At 42.0% G+C, this 8,354-nt stretch overlaps 1 protein-coding gene across 9 annotated transcripts in view; it reads right to left on the reverse strand.

Annotated features, from left to right (window-relative positions):
* Nucleotides 1-4,040, reverse strand: part of CFLAR (CASP8 and FADD like apoptosis regulator) — a 42,182-nt gene extending 38,142 nt beyond the window's left edge. For 3 of the 9 annotated variants that reach the window (XM_036253992.1, XM_036253996.1, XM_036253995.1), the window contains exon 1: nt 1,780-2,614. The gene's annotated coding sequence lies outside the window, so the exon portion shown is untranslated. The other 6 variants (XM_036253994.1, XM_036253997.1, XM_036253993.1 and 3 more) reach the window with 6 other exon arrangements.
* Between the last annotated feature and the right edge of the window lie 4,314 nt (nt 4,041-8,354).

Genomic DNA, 8,354 nt, shown 5'->3' on the forward strand with positions numbered 1-8,354 from the left:
AGAAAAAAAACTCAAGAATTTTGCAAGCAGATAAGAAAGTTTTTAGTTCCCACTTGTAAAATCAGATCCAAAAGGAAGCCATTACCCTAGGAAATATTTTAAACCTTAGAGCCAGTAGCTACAAGAGAACTTTTCAATTACATTAAAAAACTGAGATATATAGATATTGATATAAATAATAATGGGTTAATTTCTCCAATTAAAGAGTTCACTGCAGAAGACATAAACCATCTTGAATATGCAGGTAAATGTGGTATCAAATTGGTGGAGCTTAGTTCTTTCATAAATACTGAACTACTAAACATGACAACCCAATATCTAGAATAACAGGAAAACAATGAAGAAGCTTTTTGTCTGTTCTGCACAAAAACTTAAATGATGAAAAAGACAAAGTGGCTAAAAGTGGAGACTACCAGAGAAATAGAAATATAGAACAAGCTACACAGTGGAGTTGAGGGTGGGAAGCAGTTCTATCTAGAAAGAAAAGATTCAAGAATATATCTATTATAATAGATATATTATGAATATATATCTATTCATTCATTTGTATGTACATGGGGTCAAAGAAGAAATTGTTTCTCTAAACCCATAGTTGAGGAAGAAGAAAAAAACATTCAGGCTTCTAAACAAGCAGATTAATGAAATGTAAATTGTGGGTACACACATTCTCAAAAACAAAATAATAAAAGTGGCCATTAGAAGAAAAAAATATATATTTCATTAGAAACACTGATGCCAGAAGGGGAGTGACATGAGAAAAGTAGAGATATTAATAGAAAACAAAAACAAAAACCAGCAGTTCTGAAATATAGTTGGAGAAACAGCATCATACAAAACAAGAATAAAAAGAGAAAAATACGTTTTTTTATAAAAACACTTAAAAGATTGTATTTGAGTGCATAAAATGTCTGAAAAAGACACTAAACTGTAACCTTTAGTTATCTTAGGCAATGCACTCCTTTCTCTATTTAGTCTGCATGTATTTTAACCCAGATAATTATAATTCAACTTAACTAAAATGTTTTTGAAAAAAAGGATGACAACACAGAATGTTAAGTGCCATCCTATGTAAAGTGCAAAAATAGCCACTGGGTTGTGAAGTCTTCCTAGAGGAGGTGACAAAAGCTGAAAAATAGAGCATTTCAATATTAATCGTATTTCTTAACTCACTAATTTATAGTAAGGAAAGCAAGGACCAATGTGAGTACAAATTGACAGCTCTGTTTCCTGTCTTGACTTCCCCAACCTGGCTCAACAGGTTCCCTCCTTTGTATTCCAGGCTGTCCATGGCCCTTGTCTAGGCTGCCTTGAAAACAAGTTACCTGTGTAGGTAACTTTGCTCTGCCTACTCCAACTATTCTGTGAGCTTCTAAAGGAAAGAACCATGTTCAGATCCATCTCTGTGTCCCCAGCACTCAGAATTCTACCTGGCCCAGAGAAGCCCAATCAACATTGGTAGAATTATATTCAATTAAAAGGAAAGAAGGCATTTCAGTACATAAACACAAGTTTAATTAACCTCTGGGGCCCTATAAGGAAGAAATAACCAGAGTCCATTCTGTATATTTAAAAAGACGACACACCCGGTGACTAGTAGGAGCGCTGTAGGTGAGTCCCCAGGAGGCTCAAAAAAGGGCCAGTGGGCTGAAAGCGGGAGACTCAGTCCTTTTCTGCATGGATCGAGGGACAGTGCCCCGACACCCCCTGAGTCCAGGGTGACGCCAGCACAAGGGTGCAGGTCGGGAGAAGAGGGGCGGACAGGGTTCTCGGTCTACTCACGCCGGGGCAGCCGCCGGCTCTTCAGCTGGATCTCCGCTGGGAAAGGCGCCCACCCACTAGAGGCACTGTCCAGACCTGCCTCTCTGGAAAACCAGAGTTGAAAATTATCCGGATAGGACAAGGAACTGGAACGGAGCAACAAAGGTGGCCTCCCTGCCAAGCGTCCCGAAACTTGTTAGGGCTGAGCCCCAGTGCGGCTCCTCTGGGTACACGCCTCCCAATGGAGGCTGCACGTCTCTGTGCACAGTCAACTCTCCCTGGCACCCCGGGAAATTACCCGCGCAGGGTGGGAAATGAGTAGGCGCCGCTACTGCACCCCACCAAGCCCCTGAGAGTGAGCCGGGAAGTCCCAGTAACGATGATAACGAAAACGAAATTTAGTTTCAGCTTCCAGTAGGCCCCCTGCCACCACTAATAATAATAATAATAAATTTAAAACTCTGGCCACGACTACCCCTCCCAACGCCCCCTATTGCACAAGGCTCCCAAGGGGACAAGGGGCACCCAGTTCCTGCGTACTTGTCGGTGGATTCACCTAAGAAAGAGGGTGTAAGATAGGTGTAAAGGTAGTCAAAGGAAGTGCAAATGTCAGTTACAAACAGAATGTAAAACAGGAAGTCTTAGAAAAAGCCATTTTAATCAGGTCATCCAACCTAGAAGCTGTAAGTAAAACAAATGTTAATACAAGTGAAAACTTCTGTTTGGCAAATAGACGTTTTTGTTTTTGGACAGGTTTTTTGCTCCTTCCAATGAAACTTTTTTGGGGGGTGGGAGGTAAAATTAGTTCAGGGTCTCACCGGAGGTAAAATACCAATTCTGTTCCTCTTATCTCAAATCCCTTACCTAAAACAGATCGGGCCGGTCAGAGCCCGTTCTGACTTCTAACTATCCAGATGGGTCCGAGTCCAAAATGCTTGACGTATGCTATCACTCTCTTGGCACCACCTCTCGTTGGGTAAACACATTTCAAAGTTAAATAAAAATATTCGCGAGAGCTTCGACGTCCTCGAACTTACTTTCGAAAGGTCCCTTTGAACATACTTTCTGTTCCTTGAACCAAAAAATCAGTCTGAATGCCAGTGGCCTTTGTTCTGTTGCATTCCACTGTTAATATTTAAAAGAACAAGCCCTTCTGTCCAAACCCGGACACCATAGTCAAGCAAGAACATCTTGAACTCAAGTTTTTTTTTCTAAGGCTTTACATAAATTTTGTCATTCTGAACTTTCCCGAGACAAGCTTTCCTTGAAATTTGCCAAAATACTAGTAGCACCAGGCGTTGAGAAGCTTTACCAGGCTATTTAAAGAGCAAAAATTCCCGCCCGGCCCGCGGCTGCCGGAAGCGCTTGCACAAAGTACTTGCAGGAGGGGGGAGGAGGAAGTATTTCTCATCAATTGTCCTACAGGAAAACGGCCAAAACTTTAGTTTACCGCACATGTTGAGCAACTCAAAATGATCCTAAACAAAGTTTACTGGGCGCGGTCTGCCACCAAAGCTCGCGGCCTGTTTGCCGCCTCTGCGTCCAAGGGTTACTCGGTCCGTGGATCGTGCGCGCCGGACCGACCCTGTGATCCCGCAGCCGCTGGCCGCCCTCCAGAGACCCGGGGTGCGGGCAGAGCGGGGCGACCAGGGGGTGGGAGCAGGGGCGGGGGACTCCGCCCTGGCCAGTGCCCGCGGGCAAACCCGAGATGAGGCATCTGCGGGTCTGAGTCACCTGCCGGAAGGCGCCCCCTCTCCTGACCCCAGCCGGGAACCCCCCGCCCGGGCCAGGGCTGGAAAGCCCGAGGCTGGAGGGCGGCGGCGAGGGACCCGAGGCGGCACACCGGCCGCGGGGGACAGTGACACAGAAACCCGAAATTAGACCTCGGAGTCTGGGGAAGGTTGGAACCGCGGGGTCGAGAGGGGCTGCACGTACCCTGCTGTCCGCCGTGCGGCTTGCCCACCGCCGAGCTTCCTGGCTCCGCTTATCCGGACGCTTGAGAAACGCGGCAAAATGGAGGAAAGAAACTGAAAGACTGGAAGCGGACGTGGCGTTCCGCGGCTGTCCACTGCCAGAACCGGTTGCCAAGAGCCGGGCTTCTCCCTACTTAACCCTGCAAAACTTTGCCGGCCCGCATTCACTGAGTTAGGGCCCAGACCCCCACTCACCAGACCCTGCCGAGTGAGTCCCTGTCGGTGGGACGAGCTGTGGGCCAGGATGACACGCAAATTCCGAAACGTTCCTCATTTTTGTGGAGGGAGCCTGATATATGGTGACGGAAGGTGATTTGACTTTGGGTGGTGGGCACACAGGACAGTGTACACATCTTACAGAAACCCACACTTGAAACCTATATGATCATATTAACCAATGTCATCCGAATAAATTTAATTAAAAAAAAAAAAAGCAAAACAAAACAAAAAACAGAACTATCTCTGGGCGACAGCCAACCCTATTTCCTGTTTATAACCTTTCTGACAAAATATGCTGTGAACCCAGGGTTGTTTTCAAAAATACTTGTAGTTGTCATTACCAGCAAGCACTGCTAGTGCTTTTTACTGGTGTATGGGAATAATAATATAGAGTAAATGTGAAAGCACATTATGTTTTAATCTATTTATTACTAATAACTACTTTGTGGTTTTCTTACATTTAACTTCTCTTGAAATAAATTTAAATTTACAGGAAACCTGCAAGAATAATACCAAGAGAGTGTTGACCCCAGAGAAGGAAATGCCTGCCAAGAAAGACCCCTTTTAGTTAATATGATTCAAATTCATAATCATCATCATCTAGCAGCTATTGGCAGCAGAGGCTTCTCATGCACTCTACATTTCAGAGGAAAACCACAAACTAAGCTGCCAGCCTCCTGCAGTTCCTGTTGTCTGAGTCAACCCTTATAAAGGAGATCCTGGAATCATATTTCTACCAATGGGCTGAGACCTGCCCCTCTTATCTGAACTACACAGCTATATCCTTATTTGCATCTATTCTGACCAATTAGAGTGGCTTTTTGCTTTCAGCCTGAAGAACTACCTTTAATATTTCTTATAAGGCAGATCTAGCACAGATTCTCTCAGTTTTTGCTTCTCTGGGAAGGTATTTCACCTTATTTCACCAATCTTATTTTTCTTTAGTTATATACACATGTTTATAATTGCTACTTTGTTTTGCTTGATTTAGAATTCTTGGTTGAAAGTTTTTTTTTCTCTGAGTACTTCGAATTTGTTATCTTATTGCCTTCCGGCCTCTATATTGTTTTTGCTGAGAAGTCAGCTATTAATCTTATTGTTATTCACTTATAAGTGATAAATTGTTTTTCTCTTGCTCCTTTCAAGATTTCTTCCTTGTCTGACTTTCAGTATTTTTACTATAAAGTGTTTATTTTTAGATCTCTTTGCATTTAGCTTATTTGGAATTTGTCAACTATCTTAGATGTGTAAGTTATAGTTTTTCAATAAAGTTTTAGTGGTTATTTATTTGAAATTTTTTTCTGCTCCTTTTTAATCTCCTCTCCTTCTCGTACTCCCATTATGCTTAATAATGTAACACATTTCTCTGAGACTCTCTTAACATTTTTCTATTCTTTGGTTTGCATAATATCTATCTATCTATCTATCTATCTATCTTTAAGATAGTTTATTCTTTCTTCAGTTAGTTCAAATCTACTGTTGAACCCCAAAAGAAGTTATTTCAGTTATTATACTTTTCAACTTCAGAATTTCTATTTGGTTCATTTTTATAATCTCTGAGTCACGTCCCTGCTCTAGAGGTTGCATTTCTTTTTATTGTTATTCTGTATTTGACATGACATTCTTATCATATCTTCCTTTTCTTCTTTTATTATCCTTTTATTTAGTTAGTGAACATGTTTATAATGGCTACTTTGAATTCTTTTCTGATAAATCCAACATCTAGTTGCTCTCACAAGGCAGTTTCTGTTGCCTGCTATTTTTTTTCCACTGTATGGGTGATACTTTCCTGTTTACTTGCATGCCTCATAATTTTTTTGTTGAAAACCAAATGTTTTAGATAATATATTGTAGCAATTCTGAGTACTTGTTTACTCTCACCTCACATTCCTGCCCCTCCTCCCCTATTACTGTTATTTTATTATTTGCTTAGCAGCTGGCTGCTATTCTTATAGTAGTTTGGGTAGAGCTCTCTTCTTACTATTTCCTGACATCTAGCTGTTAAGTTTCAACAATTTGCTGGCTAATTACTCCATTATTTTCAACAATGCCCTGACATAAATTGCTCTAAAAATAAATCCAATCAAATATTGGGTCAGTATTTAATATTTGTTCTTATTCCAGGAAGGCTTCCCTCAGATATCTTTATCTCTGGTTTTCTCTTACTAAATAGCCAATTTACAATTTAGCCCATATCTTGAATCCACATTGCCTATCACCACAACCTCCAGGTTCTTGAGAACAACCTTTGGCTTAAATTTTTCCATATCTGTTGCAATTGAAGTCAGTTTCTTTGGGAAGAGTTTAAAAGCTATCTGCTTTATGAACTGCTTCTCCCTCAGGCACAATCACTGAGCCAGGGCTTTGGAGTAGGGCAAGTCACCTTCCCAGCTCTAGGGGATGAACTCTAGGTGGAAGAGGGAGTAGCAGCCTGAGGTCCTCTGGGTTTATCTCTTCTGGCTTGAACCACCACTTCAGGAGCTGGGGTAAGGGTTATTAGGATCCCAGTATTCATAGCACTCAAGCCCAATGTGGAACTTAAAATAGCAATGTAAGAACACCAAAACCTGTAAAGAATTTTTATAAAAATTTATTTGAGTGAAACAGAGAATGTACCTGGAAGCAAGATCTCAATAGACTGAGAAAAAATGCTTTGAAGAACAACAGATTGTAGTTTCTTTTACGCATTTGAGATTAAGGAGGGAAGTATGGAAGATTTCATAAAGGTGGGAGAAAGCAAGGTCGGGATTGGATTACTGGACACAGACAATGTGGTGAAGGCCTGGGGTGGGGTGGGAGCCAGGTGGAGAGGGACAATGGGGGAAAAATAAGAGGGGACATCTGTAATACTCTCAACAATAAAGAAAAAATGCCCCCCCCCCAAGATTATGTACTCTCTTGAGGGTGGTAACCCTTTAGAATGAGGAGGCTTGAAAGGGGGCATTTCAAAGGTGTGTTAACCTAAATGTACAGAAACAATGGACAAGTCTTGCTTAAGGCAAAGGTAACTAAAGAAGTTATATGTCTGGAGTATAACTACCCACCATGACCTGCTCAATTAGATTTTTATGATTTATTACAGCACCCCTCTTTTGTTCCTCTCTGTTCCATGAATGGGGCTGCATGAAAGAAAGGATTCTTCATCTCTCGACCACACTCACCCAGGACTTAGCCTCATTAGTAGATAGCTAGGGGCAGGATGAGAGTTGCTGACATCCTGTTCCTCCTATTGGGAGCCACGGAGAAAGGAAGACCTGTGTTCTTGCTTGCAGCAGTTCAGAGTTGGGAGGGTGAAGGGAAGAAGGGTCTTGGTTGAAAGACCACAGATGCTCCCTTTCTTATCTAATTTTTGTAGAGTTTCGTGAATAAATGTTTCTTCATTTGCTCTTTTCTCATAGGATTATTTCCAAAATTTTAAATGATTGTTTGTTGTTTGCTTGTTTTAAAATAATTTTCATCAGTTGCACTAGGAAGTGGGTCAGCCCAGCTCTTTACTGTCATGCTGGTAGTCAATCTATTGTCAACAAAAGTTAGCTGCCACCAATCTAATGCCAACAGGAGTTCCCAATATGGGGTAGGGGGAAAGAAGAGACTTTATTCAGGTGAACAGTTTGCAAACTGGGGAAACAAAGTCTTCAGAGGAATAGAAAGTGTATTACCCTGAGACACAGGGGAGGCCTGCCTTTTAAAGAGCAAGTTCTGCCCAGCTGGTATGGCTCACTGGTTGAGCATCAGTCCATGCACCAAGAGGTTGCTGGTTCAATTTCCAGTCAGGGCACATGCCCAGGTTGTAGGCTCGATCCCCAGTGGGGGTCATGCAGAGGCGGCCAATCAGTGTTCTCTCTCATTGATGTTTCTATCTCTCTCTCCCTCTCCCTTCCTCTCTCTCTAAAATCAAAAAAGTATTTTTAAAAATAATAAATAAATAAATAGCAAGTTCCCACCCCTGTTGACTGTTCATTTTTATGCAACTGAGGCATTCAAATTTACACAGTCTGATTGATCCAAATAGCATTGTCTTGATTGGTCAGCTTTGTGTGTTTTGATTGGTTATTATGAAGCCACTCTGATTGGTCAGAATAGATGTAGATGATCATTACACTAGACAGAGAAAAAGCATCTGACAAGATTTAGCACTCTTTAATAATAAAAACACTCAACAAACTAAGAATAAAAGGGGATTCCTCAACTTTATAAAAACAACTGATTTTTCTTTTATCCTCACCCGAGGACATTTTTTTGCATAGAATGAGAGGAAGAGAGAGAGAAAGAAACATCCATGTGAGAGACAAATCGACTGGCTGCCACCCACACAACCCCAACCAGGGCAGGGAAAAACTGCAACCGAGGCTCATGCCCTTAGTGGGAACCAAACCCCGGTTTCTCTGAACTGTGGGCTCACGC

The sequence above is a fragment of the Molossus molossus genome, unplaced genomic scaffold (genome assembly GCF_014108415.1).
Source record: "Molossus molossus isolate mMolMol1 unplaced genomic scaffold, mMolMol1.p scaffold_m16_p_11, whole genome shotgun sequence".
In the NCBI taxonomy this organism is placed as follows: Eukaryota; Metazoa; Chordata; class Mammalia; order Chiroptera; family Molossidae; genus Molossus; species Molossus molossus.